This window comes from Alexandromys fortis, unplaced genomic scaffold (genome assembly GCF_014885135.2).
Source record: "Alexandromys fortis isolate MF-2015 unplaced genomic scaffold, M_Fortis_MF-2015_v1.1 scaffold_7, whole genome shotgun sequence".
Lineage (NCBI taxonomy): Eukaryota > Metazoa > Chordata > Mammalia > Rodentia > Cricetidae > Alexandromys > Alexandromys fortis.
The window spans coordinates 23,409,574-23,425,165 of record NW_026067920.1 but is presented as its reverse complement, the minus strand read 5'-3'; the positions used below and the strand labels follow the sequence as shown (position 1 = coordinate 23,425,165).

Below are 15,592 nucleotides of genomic sequence, written 5' to 3'. Positions count from 1 at the left end.
CTGACCTGTTTTATTCCGTAATCAGTAATATTGTGTGTACGACATTTGGGTGTATTGTGCTCTGATGTGCATATAGAAGCCTGATGACAACTTTGGGTACAAAAGTCAAGTCCTCAGGCCTATTCAGCGAGTGCCTTTCCTTGACAAGTCATCTCCTTGATGACAAACATCGCTGGCACAAGTGTTTAGATTGACTCAGTGGTGGAACCCCTTCTCTGAAGAAAAGTAAACCTTCAAAGGTTCACTGATGGGAAACAGTGGATTTGATAATCGACGTATTCTGGGGGAGAAGAAAGCAGCCCTGTGTGTGTGCTTCATGAAGCACCTTCCTTCAGCATTTGTTGGAAGAGCTGCCGCAGCCTCTGAATGGTTGGGAGGAACTTGAGAGTCTGAGACTCTAAGGGCATCTTGCTGATAATAACAGCCCACTGATCTGTAGAGACTTAATAGGCCTTGTTAGTATTCTCTTGGAATCTCTTCATTGTGTATTGCTGAACGGTTTCATAAACTTACCAATGGCTTTAGAAACAGGGTACACCTGGCGTCCCAGCACTCAGGAAGCTTAGGCAGGAGACTCAAGAACTCCAGGGCTATCTAGAGAGCACCCGTCTCCACCCAGACCAAACCCTGCTTTAGAAGACATCTCTGAAACAGTTCTTGGGGAATCTGAGAGCATATCCTTGGTGCTGACATACACGGCTTTAAATAGAGGCATCTTTTTTCTTTCCTGTGACCGACACATCCAAACAAAAAGACTAATGAATTCATAGAGGCTTTCTCTGACTGTACAAGTGGGAAGTTAGTCAGGCATTTAGTCACTCTGGGTACGAGGAGCTTCCAGATTAGAAATCTAGATGAGCCGACATCTTGGTTTTAATTATACCTCTGCTCCCGAGCATTCAGGTCTTCGGGAACTTTCCAGGCAGGGGCTGCTTGCTGAACGCAGGAGGACTGAACGGAAAAGCCGAATTGTTCCTCCAGCTGGGCTGCTCCCTGGTGCGTATCCAGAAGCACTTCTAGCATCTGCTCATGGCGTGAGGGCTGCTCAACATGAAGAGCTGGTTAATGCCTTCGTTGCCGTGGCTAGTATGGATGCTAAAACGGGGTTCAGACTCCAAGAACTTAAATCGTGGTTGTCCTTCAGCAGAATGACTCAAAGCTCACCCAGGGTTGAATAAAGTACCCCGAGGCTCCATATGCCCAGTAGAAGGAAACTGAAACCCGGTGAGGATGCTTTGAAATTAGCCCAAGCCACCCTTAGCAACTGCTGCTTAGGGCAGGACCCACTTGACCTTAGCTAGAGTCTCTTAAACCCCCAGGGTTCAATTTCCCTGCGCACATTTCCCAACACGCTTATCTTGTAAAAGGAAGTACTGTGCAACCTCTGGAGACCAGTTTGACAGGAGAGAGAGGGTGCCAGTCTTTCAAGGTCTCTGAAGTCCTGACACCAGAAAGCTGAGGCTGAAGTCCTTTCTGGCTGTTTGCTTTTCTTTTCCTGTTTTCTTTTCCTGAACTTGTCTCTTCAGAATCCACATATATAGGTGCTCCTAAACAACCCAAGGACAACACTAGACTGTGAGGAAGGTCACAGTCCCTGCTGCCAACAGACACAGCCCTGCTGACTGTGTCAGTGGAAATTTACAGATGATAAAGGTGAACTGTCACTTTAAGAGCCGCCCCCACTTAGGGACTTCAAACTGAGGAGTAACCCTTGTAGCAAAGAAGGGCTCAGTTCTTTACCTTTCTGGGAAGGGCAGTGTTGATCAAGCCTGTTTAAAGTTAGTAGTTAATTCTACACACTGCTGCCGTTCACTTTCAAGAGCATGGACATTTCAATACTTCTAAGTTGTTGGACCTCATTTTCACTGCTGTGAAATCCCAGCTATGCTTATTAGCCTAAGTCCTACCTGTGGAAGCTTGAAATTCTCAGAATTGTTTCGGTTTTTCTCCTGATTATGAGATTTAGTGTGTGTGTTATGGAAAACACAAATCTAATGACTGTTTTGCAAAGATGTAGGCAAAGGGTCATGACAACAATTCACCACTTAGCACAACCCTAAACAAACCTCCAGAGAGAGGCTTAGTGATGCAATGATTCCGGCTCAGTGTCAGCGAATAAACACCAGGCGGCTACAGACATGTTTAATTAATTCCTGCACTTGCCTCAGATACAAATTAGCAAAAAGTAGCATTTTGTGTCTTGAGGGTAATTGCTCACGTGGCTGGGGGCAGAGCTTTGGCTGTATAATTTAAGCAAGGATTTACACAGAGAACCTAAGAGACAGAATACATATTTGGAAATGAACATTTTATTACACAGAAAAGGCAAGATTCAGAGTAATACTGGCAAAGGAGGCACAAGCACCAGTAGAAACCACACTGCTCCAGGGCAAGGACAACAAACATTTCTCCCCCACCCCCATCCCCACCCCCACCACCAAGGGTGACAGCTGAATCCAGGTGGGAAAAGAGCTTCACAGGGGACACTCAGGCGCCCTGGGAACATGGCATCTTAGTTAGGATTTTTATTGCTGTGAAGAGACGCCATGACCACAGCAGCTCTTATAAAGAAAACATTTAGTTGGGGTGGCTTCGCTTACAGTTTCAGAGGTTCAGTCCGTAGTCATCATGGTGGAAACATGGAGGCGTGCAGGCGGACAGGGTGCTAGAGAAGGAGCTGAGAGGTAGGTCTCCATCTGGATCCACAGATGAGAGAGAGAGAGAGAGAGAGAGAGAGAGAGAGAGAGAGAGAGAGAGAGAGAGAGAGAGAGAGAGAGTGGATTTATTGAGCTCTGCTTGTGTTTTTGTAACCTCAAAGCCTATTTTTTGTGTTACATTTCTAAAAAGGCTACACCTACTCCAACAAGGCCACACCTCCTAATCCTTCTCAAGTCGTGCGGCTCCCTGGTGACAAAGAACTCACATATATGAGCCTATGGGGGCCACTCTTATTCAAACCAGCACAGATGGTAGAGGAACAGACCCCTAGACCTACAAAACAAAAACCTGACTGACACCCAGCAGCCTGTTGGAATAAAGAGTAGAACCAAGTGAAGATGCCTGCTGAAGATGAAGACTCTACTTCAGCAGCGATAGACAATCTTCTTTGTTTGTCTGACTTGGGGTCTCACTGTGTATCCCAGCCAGACTGGAACTTCCTGTGTGGTCCAGGCTGGCCTCAGACACCCTGTGATTCTCCTGCATCAGCCGCCAGAATAGGCAATTTTGCCACATTCGGCAGGACAGTCTGTGAATCCGAACGACAGAGTACAGGTCTGAGCCACCACAGCAGCTTTCATTCCTGTGTCTTCAGGGTTTTTATGATGTTGAAACATATATACACATAATCACAAACATTAAATACCATGAAAAGTGGCCAAAATATGGAGTAGAATGTATCTTGTGTAGCAGAGGATGACCTTGAATTCGAATTCTCTTGCCTCTCCTTTCTGGGGTCGGGGATTATAGAATGCACTACCACATCTGGGTTATGTGGTACCCAGGGCTTTGTGTATCAAGATGAGCAGTCTATCAGTGGAGCTAAATCTCCACTCAGAACGTTAGTCTCTTCTATTTTGCAACCCCAGAAGTAATCAGTGTTTGGGCACACTGGTATTTCTATAATTGGGATTGCTAAACTGCTTTCTAAAGTTTGCGTCTTGTAAGACCTGCTAATAGGGCTGCGGTTGTTCTTTCTCCCACATATACGCCAGAACTGAGTATTCTCACTGTTCTAAATCCTTGCCAGTCTCATAGACGAGAACACTCCATTCCCTAGACTTTTCCCATTTTGTTATGACCTTGATTCCTCCCCAGCGGTCAGGGCACTGACTCTCTCCAGTCCACACCCAATGCCAGGATGGACTCTGGGGCCACGTGCAGGCCACGGGAGGACTCTGTGCTGTGCCCTCAGCCCTATGCTGCTTTTTTGTTTGTTTGGTTTTCAAGACAGGGTTTCTTTGTGTAGCCCTGACTGCCCTGGAACTCACTTTGTAGACCAGGCTGGCCTTGAACTCAGAGATCTGCCTGCCTCTGTCTTCCAAGTCCTGCCATTAAAAGTGTGTGTCCCCACTACCAGGCCCTAATGCTGATTTTAAAGGGAAAACTCATGGCTTCATTTCTGTTTTTTAGGACCATAGTTCTGATAACAACACAGAGAAAAGACTGACAGAACAAGTAGTGAATTCATCGTGAAGCCAGAAAAGCCATTCTAACGTTCCAGGCAAGACGTGACGAGAGCTTTATTTAGTGCTTGGGGGCATGTGCACAAACAGGAGTGGATGTGGGGCCATAAAATTATGGAAATGAGAAAACTGGTATCAAGAAGGCGAAGGCAAGGAAGCCCTAAAGATTGATCTCTGGCGTGGACAGTTGAGTGACTGCTGCAAATTCATGTGGCCATGATGAGCCCTGCCTTTCATGGGTACCTAGGGCCTTGGTCTCATTCTTTCTTGCTCTCATCACCACAGTGCTTGGCAGTGAGCTGTGTTTTCTCTTTCCACATTGTTGTGTGAGGTGTGTGTATGCATGTAGAGGGTGCAGGCCACAGGGCATGTGTGGAAGTCAGAGGACAACCTGTGGGAGTTGGTTCTTGTCTTCCACCATGTCTGTCCCAGGATCAAATTTGGATGGTCAGGCTAGGCCTTCCCCCCTCAGCTACCCCAGAGGCCCCAGGTTTGCCAACTTTGCAACAAGGAGAGTCTTCAGCCTAGAACCTGTTCAAGATGTTCCCTCCTTTATAACCTCCCTTGCTTCTAGTCCCCACCCCTCCCCTTGACAGCCCTAGTCCCCCTCCCCCTCCCCTTTTCATCCCTTTTCCCCCTCCCCCTCCCCATGACAGCCCTAGTCCCCACCCTCTCCCCATGACAGCCCATGTAGCCAAAGCATAACCCAATATATAGCTGGACTTGGGTCTTCCTTGCTACTCTCTGGAACTGTGCACCGTCATGCCTGGTTTAATCCACTTTTTCTTCAACAGTCACTCATCATGGATTAATTAATTCACTTATTTAGTGTTTATTTAGAGTTTTGAACACACCAGGCACAGTTCTTGGGGCTGAAAAGAAAAACCAGCAAATAAGAACAATAATCTCTCTCCTTTCTTGAAGCCCAGCTTCTCCAGTACTTGCTGACATTTCTTCGGCCAACATTCTGCTCTCATCCCGGGATTTTCCTTCAGAAGGTTGACACGGGTTTCAACGATGTCAACCCCGAAAGTCCTTTCTTGGTGTCTTTGACCTCCATGGTCTTGACCTGTCTCTTTCCTTAGCTTCCTTTACCCTGAACACCTCCATCTCTGGTTGTCCTTCTTATAGCCTGAAAGTTACTACTTCCTCTTCCTTCCCTGCCTTTCCTTCATTTTCCCAAACACTAGCTCTCGGCTATGCAATGCTAATTTGGGTGTACATATTAATTAGTATACTGCTTTGTTTTCTGAAGTGTGTTTCACAGAACAGATGTGCTTTGGGTCATTTCCAGATGTTATATAAAGCTTCAGAAGGTTCTGTGGCCACATGGTCTTGGGAAATAGGTAAACACTGGGCTTGTCTGTATCAGAACATCTTAGAGAAGCAAAGATGCCAATGAGAATTAAGTACTGCCTTGGAAGAAATGATACAGTCTGGAGAGTAGGCTGTGCCCTGCTCTAAGTTTATGAAACTGACTTTCCAGCTTTACCTGGCTGTCAGGGCTAGTTTATATCACTTTGACTATGTGGGTACAAGAGTGTGTTAAAGCTGTAACAGAAGGGCTGGGTATATAACTCGGTTAGCAGACTGGCTGGCTGGCATGTAGGAGTCCCTGGGTTTGATCCTCAGCATCCCACAAAACTGAGTGCAATCCGTCATTTGGGAGGGAGAAATGGGAAGATCACCAAAGTTCCAGGTCATTCCCAGATACGCGGTGAGTTTCAGGGCTGTCTGAGTATGGAGAGATGAGAGAAGCGGGGAGGGATGGAGGGAGGGAGGGAGGGAGGGAGGGAGGGAGGGAGGGGGGGAGGGAGATGTAACAGAAAAAAAAGGACCCTTTTTCACAGTGCTGGGGACTGAACCTAGGTGACCTTGAGCGTGCCAAATGCTCTTCCACTGAGCCACAAGCCCTGCCTTCAGGCCCGTACATTTACCTAACAAGATAGATCAAGGAAACAGAACTCTCACCTGGAGCCCCAAAGGGAAGAATGCTTAACATGGTCTTGACGATGGCCCTACCAACCTGTCAATGGACCAACAGGCAGGGATCTCTTAACGGTCTGAGGGTAGGAGGGGGCTTCAGGTCAATGCAGTCTCCACTTCACCTGCTTGATGGGGCCCACACCTGGTATAGAATCTAGCTAATTTGTATTTTGAAGGACTTTTGAAGAACACACTTTAGGAAACATTATATTAGACAAAGAGCTCTCTGAGAGTCGAGACCTTATCATATCTGCTTGTTCATGTGTTCCCTAGAGGACTCTGGAGTACAGTTTGGTCCCAGAGGTATTTGATACATTTCAGAAAGTAGAGTTTGAGCTGAAGGCATTCTAGTACAAGACTAAGGGGTCAGGAAAGTGTGAATCGTGTTTAGGAATATCAGTCTGGTTGTGTGATAAGAGAAGAGGAGGAAAACTATGTCAGCAAATTAGATAAGACTCCTGAAAAGGCACAAACTACCTAAGCTACAGAAGACAGCTTCAGTAGACCCACAACAACTGAATAGAGCGCATACTAGTTTAAGACTGGGCATGGTGGCATAAGTCTGTAACCCAGCACTGTGGAGGTAGAGAGACAGGAGGAACATAGACTTGAGGCTAGACTGGGCTGCACAAAGATTTTAAATTCAGGCTAAGACACATATGTGACCCTCTCTCTTTCTCATATATGTGTGTGTATACATATATATGTATGTATATAGTATATGTATATGTGTATATCTGTATATATTATATATTTTTGTATATACGTTATACATAAACACACACATATATACATATAAAAATTAAAAAGAAAAACTATTCATAAACAAAAGCCTAGAAGCTAGAAAGATGGTTCATTGGATATGAGCACTGGCTACTCCTTCAGGGCCCCCACATGGTGGCTCACAATCATTTCTAACTCCATCCCCAGGGGTTCTGTGGGCATAAGGCATACACACGGCATATAGACATACATGTAGGGAAAACACCCATACATTTATTTATGACAGGGCTTCTCTATGTACCCACCCTGGCTGTCCTGGAACTCCATCTACAGATCATCTGCCTGTCTCTGCCTCCGCCTAGTGCTGGGATTAAAGGCATATGCCGCCACTACCCAGTGATACAATTTTTTTAAAAGAAAGAAAAAAAGAAAGCCTGGGCCTAGATAGCTTCCTAGTTAAATTTAACAAAGTTACAATTAGGCACTCTCCAACATCATGATGAAGAAATTCATAACCACTGGGTCAGAAGTGGACTGCTGAAGGTCAGGGGAGGACAGAGCTGGGAGGGTCAAATGGGAGAGACATTGCTGGGTCACCTGACCACTTGCATTCCTACACAGGCTAGAATGAAGTTGCTTCTGGATCTGCTGGACATTTGCTGTCTGGTCAGACATTGACTTTAGTACTGGTGTGTGGTGTGTGTGTGTGGTGTATGTGTGTGGTATGTGTGTGGTGTGTGTGTGTGGTGTGTGTGTGGTGTGTGTGTGGTGTATGTATGTGGTGTGTGTGTGGTGTGTGTTGTATGTGTGTGGCATGTGTGTGTGGTGTGTGTGTGTGGTGTATGTGTGTGTGGTGTGTGTGTGTGTAAGTAAGCCAAAGGCTAGCCTTGGTGTTGTATGAGGCTGCAGGCCACTTCCCTCCATGCGGCTCCCACCACTGGCTAGCTTTATACCCGAAATAATTACACAGAAACTGTATTCTTTTAAACACTGCCTGGCCCATTAGCTCTAGCCTCTTACTGGCTAATTCTCACATCTTGATTAACCCATTTCTAATAATCTGTGTAGCACCACGACGTGGTGGCTTACCGAGAAGGATCTTAACCTGAGTCCATCTTAGAGAGGAGAGCTATAGCGTCTGCCTGGAGAGAAGAGGCATGGCATCTGCCTCACTCGGCTTCTTTCTCCCAGCATTCTGTTCTGTCTAGTAGAACAGAATGCCTACCTAATTTTTCTGCCCTATTAAAGGGCCAAGGCAGTTTGTTTATTAACCAATGAAATCAACACAAAACAGAAGACTCTCCCACATCACCTTGGTATAGAGAACTGGATGGAGGGCCTCAAGCTTGCTATGCACACACCATAACTAACATCACCCCCTTCTCTCCTCTCCTCGTTTGCCTTCTTCCTATTCTCCTTTTTCTTCTTGCTGTGTGGACCAGGCCTGCCTCCTGCCTCCTCCTCTCACCTGGGACCACAACTATTCCTGGTCCCCAATCCTTTTCTACTTCATTTTGAGACAGTCTCTTTGTTGACTAGGTTGGCCTTAAACTTGTGATCCTCCTGCCTCAGCCCCCTGAACAGCTGGAATTATAGGTGTGTGATCTAATACTTCTGAGCAGAAATGGAGTCTAAGAGAGTTATAAATATTGTAGGTCGCCAAATCTTCAGCAAAAGGAACTTAAAATTATCTGTTTAGAAATTAGCTCTAAGGTGTATTATACTATGAAATAGGGCTCAGAAAATGCAGTTCCTCACCCTGGCTAAATCACGCTAAGCTTGCATTCATAACCCTTAGTGAGGAGTCAGAGACATGTGAATGTTCACCTCAAACAACAGCTACAACTGTCACCAATGCTGCCTTAATGCTACAGAATTCCCAACAGAGCGCTCCCTCAATAGTTAATTTTTACCCACAAAAAAGTGTTTACAGCAACATGGTACAGTCCCTGTTACATCTAGACAATCCGCAGACACCATCGGGCTGTCAACACATCAAACAAGAACTTCAGATTCTCCGGTGTCAGGCATCCAGTGGGTGACTTTCCTCTGCCTTCTTCCCATCTCTTCCTTTAAGCTTGAAAACCTTTTACTGCAGAAGGAAGTGTGGGGATGGTTTGTGAATGGGCTTAAGTATAAAAATGTCAGGGCCCCATATTGGGGAACCATCGGTTGAGGTCCCCACATTGGGCAGCCATCTGTTGGGGTCCAGCCTTGATGGGGTTCACACGTTCCAGGGTGGAGGGCGTGAGGATGAGAAACATTAAGCAAAAGGGACAGAGGAGACACAGAATAGAACACGGAGGGCCATCCAGTGAACACTGAATTCACTTGCGTTTATTTTCCATAGGACTTATATACACCAATCCAAAGGGCGGGGGAGAGAAGACAAAAGACTGCTTGAACTGACACAAAGCACAAACAGAGCAATTACTTGTTCAATACCTGAAGCATCAAGCAACTAAATCTCGAGTTAAACATTCTGTTGTTCAGGCAGGACGTGCAGCGACCACACCTTAGACCAAGCATCCTGTAGACAGCCACTCCCTTGGTCAAACTTTAGCAAGAATAGGGCCTAAACTCTCTGACCTTTGGTCAAGGTGGACCGGACCCACTTCTGTGGGCTCCCACATAAAAATGTCTCAATTGGCAGAATAGCTCAGTAGGTAAAGGTTACAGGTGCTTGCTAACAAGTCTGATGAACTTCATCCCTGGAGCTCTCATGATGGAAGGAGAGAACTGACTTCCACAAGCGTCCTCTGATCTCCACAGCTATGCCATGGCACGCAGGTAGATACATACACAAAAATAAATACAGGAATCAAGATAACTTTGTGAAGGCTCATGCTTGATTGGGATGTAGCTCAGTGGTGGAGTGCTTGCCTGGATGGTCCATTTCCTTCCTGACTTCAGTCCTTAGCACAGAGGCCGTCTGCTCTGTGAGGACACCTGAGAATCCGCACTTACCCATCTGTGAACTGCCTCTCACCAGGCACTGCATCGGCCAATACCAGGTTCTTAGCGTTCCTATCCTCCAGCGCTGTGGGAGAGTAATTTGCTTTTTCTTCTTTTCTATTTTAGTGTGTGTGCATGCAGACGCCTGTGGAGACCAGAAGAGGGAGTCAGATCCCCTGAAACTGGAGTTGCAGAAGGTTGTGAGCTGCTGTGTGGGTGCTGGGAACCAGACTCGGGTCTTCTTAAAATTTAAGTTTTAAAAGCTAGTTGGGAACAAGCCTAAATGAAGGCCAAGCTTTCCAAATTAATTAAAAAAAAAAAAAAAACAGTCTCCATGTCATTATTGGGGAGCTGGCAGACCAAAGAAAGACCCATCACAGTTATTACTGATGGCTGTGGAAGGTACCGGGACCTGTGTGCACGCACATGGAGGTCAGAGGGCAGCTTTCAGATCAGCTCTTTCCTTCTTCTACGGATTGGGGGTGTGGATCAGGATGCCAGGCTTTAAGGCACCGTTAGCCTCTAAGCCATCTCCTCCTCTCCCAGCGGAGATTGGCTCCAAGCCCTGTAAACCAACCTTAGCGAAACCTAACTCAAACTGTAGCCTGGATGTAAACACAACATGTTAAACATTTATGAATAAAATGAGAGAAATGTTTTAGATCTAAGGTGGGAGAGACAAAGACTTCCAAAGTTAATTCATTAAAGGAAAAAAAAAACATATCAATTGTACTTCATCAAAGCTGAGATGCTACTCTGTAGAAAATGTTGTGAAGTCAGAAAAACAAGTTACAGATCAGGAGAAAATATTTGTAAACCACATATTACAGAAGAGAAGTGTATCTGGAATATATCAAGAATACAAATCAAACCCAATCAGAATCTGAGAAAAAGACATCCCACTAAAAAGAATATGCACGCACAAGCAGATATTGAAAAGAGTTCAGCCCTTATCAGTAGTTGGGGAAAAGTAAATTAAAGCTACAGCGAGGGAAGGGGAAGATGGCTGAGCTGGTGAAGGGACTTGTTACCACCAACCCTGATGACTTAAGTTTAATCCACAGGCCCCACACGGTGGAAGGAGAGAACCCATCCCTGAGTTGTCTCTGACCTCCACACAGGTGTTACCCAATTGCATGTATACACACACATACAAACATGCAATAATAATAATAATAATAAATGTTTTTAAATTATAGTGGGATATTTCTATACATCAGAATGGCTAAAATAAAAAAAAATAGCGACATTCTGAAACGCTGATAGACAAATCACATATGGTGCAGCAAGGCAAAGTGGGTTATTCGCTCTGAGAAACAGTTTGGCAGTCTCTTGCAAACTGCATGCGCCACTACTGTAGACTGAATTAGTGATTAAGAAAAAGGAACCTTCCTGCAAAGAAAACAGTAGGTCCAGATGGTTTCACCACTGAATTCTACCAGACATTTAGAGAGGGGTTAGTGGCAAATTTTCACAAATACCTCAGGAAAGGCTTCCCAGTTCATGTTTGAAACCAGTACTACCTGATCTGAAAATCAGACATCTGAACACAGTCTTAAACAGCCAAACTGCCTTCAAACACAAGAGTGCTAACATTTGCTTCCTCGTTCTGACAAACTTTCAAATAAAATTTAACTTAAAGTAAAGCCCTGTAAGTTTTTGCTGAATAGCTTGCAATCACAATGGTTGTTGTAATATTTAATATAGTATATTAAACATGGGCTGTGTGGCTTTAGTATCTTTTGCATCTCCTATAGCACTGGGTCCAGATAGGTCCCCTAAACACTCGGATTACAGGAATGCAACACCACACCTAAGGCTGTTTCTTGTGTGGGTTTTCTGTTTGGCTTTTAGACAGATCTTGCTACACAGGCCAAGGTGGCCTAAACAGATGCTGACACCAGGCTCCCAAGGGCTGGAGTAAGAAGCATGCACCTGGACTCCAACTCCTTGAGGAGATTTATCATCAAGATGCTCAGTCATTCTTAAATTTAAATTTATTTTGTTTGTATGCATATGTCGCGTGCCAGGATGCATTTGTCGAGGCCATCTCATCAGTCTAATAGGATTTTTTTTTTTTGAGAGAGAGATAGATGGATAACCAGTGTTCACTCTTCAGCTGGTATCTTAGGAACCATATTACCTTGGCCAACTCACCTCCCATTCTCCAAAGCATGTTTTTTCTCTCTGTACAATGATGACAAAGGAGATGCCACAGCTGCGACAGTTCCAATAACGGATGGCACGTATCCAGCCTACGCTTTTAAAAATTTACCCTTTATTACTAAGTGTGATAAAAATAAATGCCCTAGTTCTAATTTTACATTGCGGTCTCTCAAATAGGAACTTACAAACCCGTCCTTTATGCAGCGTTTCCTCAAGCCCTCGGTTGTGGTGTCGGAGGCTGGGAAACCATCAAGATCATTTAGCTAACCTGCCGCTCAGAATCTTCACTGGTCAGCTGACAGGCCGTCTCTCTAGGCAGCTGCCATCAAAGCGGCAAGGATGAAGCTCCACCAGGAGGAGAATCTAGCCCTGAACTCTTGCAGCTACACATCTCTTCAGCATCTTCAATTCTTCTGTCATGATGTGTGGAGCTGAAGCTTTGTTTCCCTCGGGTCTTCCAAGTCTGAGGATACGCACCTGGCTTTGCTTTGCCCTCATGGGCGCACACCAGCCAATGAATACACTGGTAATAATAATAATAATATAACAATAATAATAATAATGATGATGATAATAAATCAAAATGACAGTGGCTTCCCGTCGTTTGTTTGAGAAAAATATTCGCCGTAGTTTTTTCTCCAGTATCTTTCAAACTCCCGAAGAGAACCCTGAAAAACCAACACCTCCATTTTCTTGTCTGAACTTTCTATTTTCTTGATCTGAAGGTTGTTAGGGCGGGTATCTACTGTGATTAACAGGTAAGCCCTTGGAGTGTTGCTGAAAGACAGTTTCAAATTAGTGCAACATAGACGGTGAGTCTATCTTGTGCCGATGAATTAGCCTAAAAATGTTTAGTACTGTAGTAGCCTGGTGTGGCGGTGCACGCCTATGATCCCAGCACTTGGAAGGAGTTCAAAGCCATAAGGCGACCAGCTCCAACCAAACCCAACCCCCCACCCACCCCATTCCAAAGCCAAGAATTTCGTGTTGGCATCCTTGCTCTGAGTTCTTCACGCGTAAGCATTATGTAGCTCTGATACTCGCCTTTCGCCCATCCCGTCACTTCATCACAGTCGGGCTGGGAAAGAATTCTTTCAGAACCCACCCACCCATCCCAACACGTCCACAGCTACGGCAACTCCCGGGCTCCGCGGATGCAAGAAACCCGGTTTCTCCGCTAGAAGTGCCAAAGTGCCAGACCTTCCCGGACTTACAACCCCGCACGGCAGAGAGAAAGCGAGCCCGAGGGTACGCCCGGAGCAGGCGCTCACACGGCTCGAGGAAGGCTGGGGCGGGGCTTACAGGGGGCGGGGAGGAGAAAGGGCGGGGCGTCGGGGGCGGGGCTTCAGTTCCCTTCTCCATAGCCCATGCTCCTCCTCTGCCCTGAATGCCACCTTGGGTGAGTGGCTGGCTCAGATCCTGTGTCAGCGCCCTAATCCCCCGCTGGCCCCTAGTCCTCACCGGGTCAGGTGCTGCGTTGTGCGGGCATGCACTCTGGAAGTTTCTACATCCAGAACCCCCCCACCCCCCGGAAACAGTCCGGGACAAAATACGGATATATTTGGGTCATGATAAGTAAAGCATTCCCAGGATCCAACTTTAAAGGTAATTAACTTATTAACCACAAGAAGTTAATGACATTTAGATTTATATTTGTTTATTTTTGTTATAAAATCAGATTGATTCATAAAGATACATATGGAACGTGACATGTCACATTCTGACGAGTGTCAGAATTACAGAATGCTTAAGGCCGTCTGATCCGTGAGCCATAGCAGAGTAAACAAACTGCTTGTTGCACGACGTGCGTCATTCAGCTCCTTACCACGGTGTCCTTCTTCAGAGGCTATCTCATTTACCAGGTTTGTGAACCATCTTAACTGGATTTTCCCACTTTAGATAAGTTCTCCTTCTGAGATCTACCCCAGTGCTAGACCAGAGTTAGTAACCAAAAGGGAAATAAGTCTTTCAAGAAAAGAAAAATCTTAAAACAAACAAACAACAAAAACCTTACATAATTGCCTATAGAAAGTGTCCATCAGCTGCAAAATGTTTGGTTTAATCTTCCTGGGAAAACCACAACAGTTATGCCCTAGACATTCCCTAGAGAAAGTAAATGAACGGGAGGAAAACTATAACCAGGATGATAAGTTTAGCATTTAATAATTACCTGATCGACAGCACAGAAGAGTGGACTATAAAAGGCGCTATACTTCTTTATGTCAAATTGTCAGGAAAGAGCATTAAAAGAAGGCTGAAAAGAGAGAATTCCTTTCATTCAAATAATGAACATCGTAGAAATAAAAATTAAAGAGCCTTCCTACCCCCTGCCCCAAGGGAGCCCAGGGTTGTCTTATCAGCATATTGATTCCTCTGGGTTATGCATTTAGAACTGGCTTGTCTCTGGGGAGGGGTGTTTGGGATTGAACACAGGGCATCAAGTTTGCTAAGGGACAGTTCTATCACTCAGCCATTGAGACCTTCCACAGCAGTGGTTCTCAACCTGTCGCGACCCTTGTGGGGAGAGGGTCAAACAAATCTTTCATAGCTGAAATTATGGGCTGCCTGAGACCATCAGAAAACACGGATGTTACATTACAATTCATAGTGGTAGCAAAATTACAGTTATGAAGTAGCAATGAAAATTTTATGGCTGGGGTTCGCCACACCATTGCAGCATTAGGAAGTTGAGAACCACTGTTTTATAATGTGTACATATAAAAAATATATTACATATATTATATATACAGTCTCCGTATCTGGAGGTCTAGGACAGCGACAGGTGAGCTGTTGTCACCTGGCTGGAATGCAGAGCTCACCCCTCCTCATTCGTGTCGCCTGGGGGAGCTGTGAGTCTTTATCTCAATTTCCCCTGCTACGATCGATTGAGGGTATATCTGTACCAACTATCAATGAGAATTTCAAATCTTTAAAAATTATTATCACTACTACTACTCTGTGTGTGTGTGGATGGTACTCTATGTGTGTGCACATGTGTGGATAGTGTGTGTGTGTGCATGTGTAGATGGTGTGGATAGGCACACTGTCACATATATGTAGATGTGTGTATGGTGCATATATGTGCGTATGTGTGTGCACATGTGTGTATAGTGTGTGTGTGCATGTGTGTATGTGTAGATGGTGTGGATGGGCACACTGTCACATATATGTAGATGCGTGTATGGTGCGTATATGTGTGTGTGCACATGTGTGTATAGTGTGTGTGCATGTGTGTATGTGTAGATGGTGTGGATAGGCACACTGTCACATATATGTAGATGCGTGTATGGTGCGTATATGTGTGTATGTGTGTGTGCACATGTGTGTATAGTGTGTGTGTGCATGTGTGTATGTGTAGATGGTGTGGATGGGCACACTGTCACATATATGTAGATGTGTGTATGGTGCGTATATGTGTGTGTATGTGTGTACACGCATGTGTGGATGGTGTGAATGGGCACACTGCCTCACAGTTGTAGAAATCAGAGGATAATCTCGTGGAGTCTCTCCTACCTTTATCTTGGTTCCGGGAGTCCAGCTCAGGTCACCAGGTCACACGACCAGTACCGCCCTACGTC

The 15,592-nt window shown here is 45.3% G+C and overlaps 1 long non-coding RNA gene across 1 annotated transcript; it reads right to left on the bottom strand.

Moving 5' to 3' along the window:
- Positions 1-9,203: 9,203 nt before the first annotated feature.
- Positions 9,204-13,011, bottom strand: LOC126500994 (uncharacterized). The gene is made up of 3 exons (XR_007591478.1): positions 12,200-13,011; positions 10,275-12,108; positions 9,204-9,993 (listed from the first exon to the last, which is right to left on the bottom strand). It is a non-coding gene; the product is annotated as an uncharacterized lncRNA (long non-coding RNA).
- Between the last annotated feature and the right edge of the window lie 2,581 nt (positions 13,012-15,592).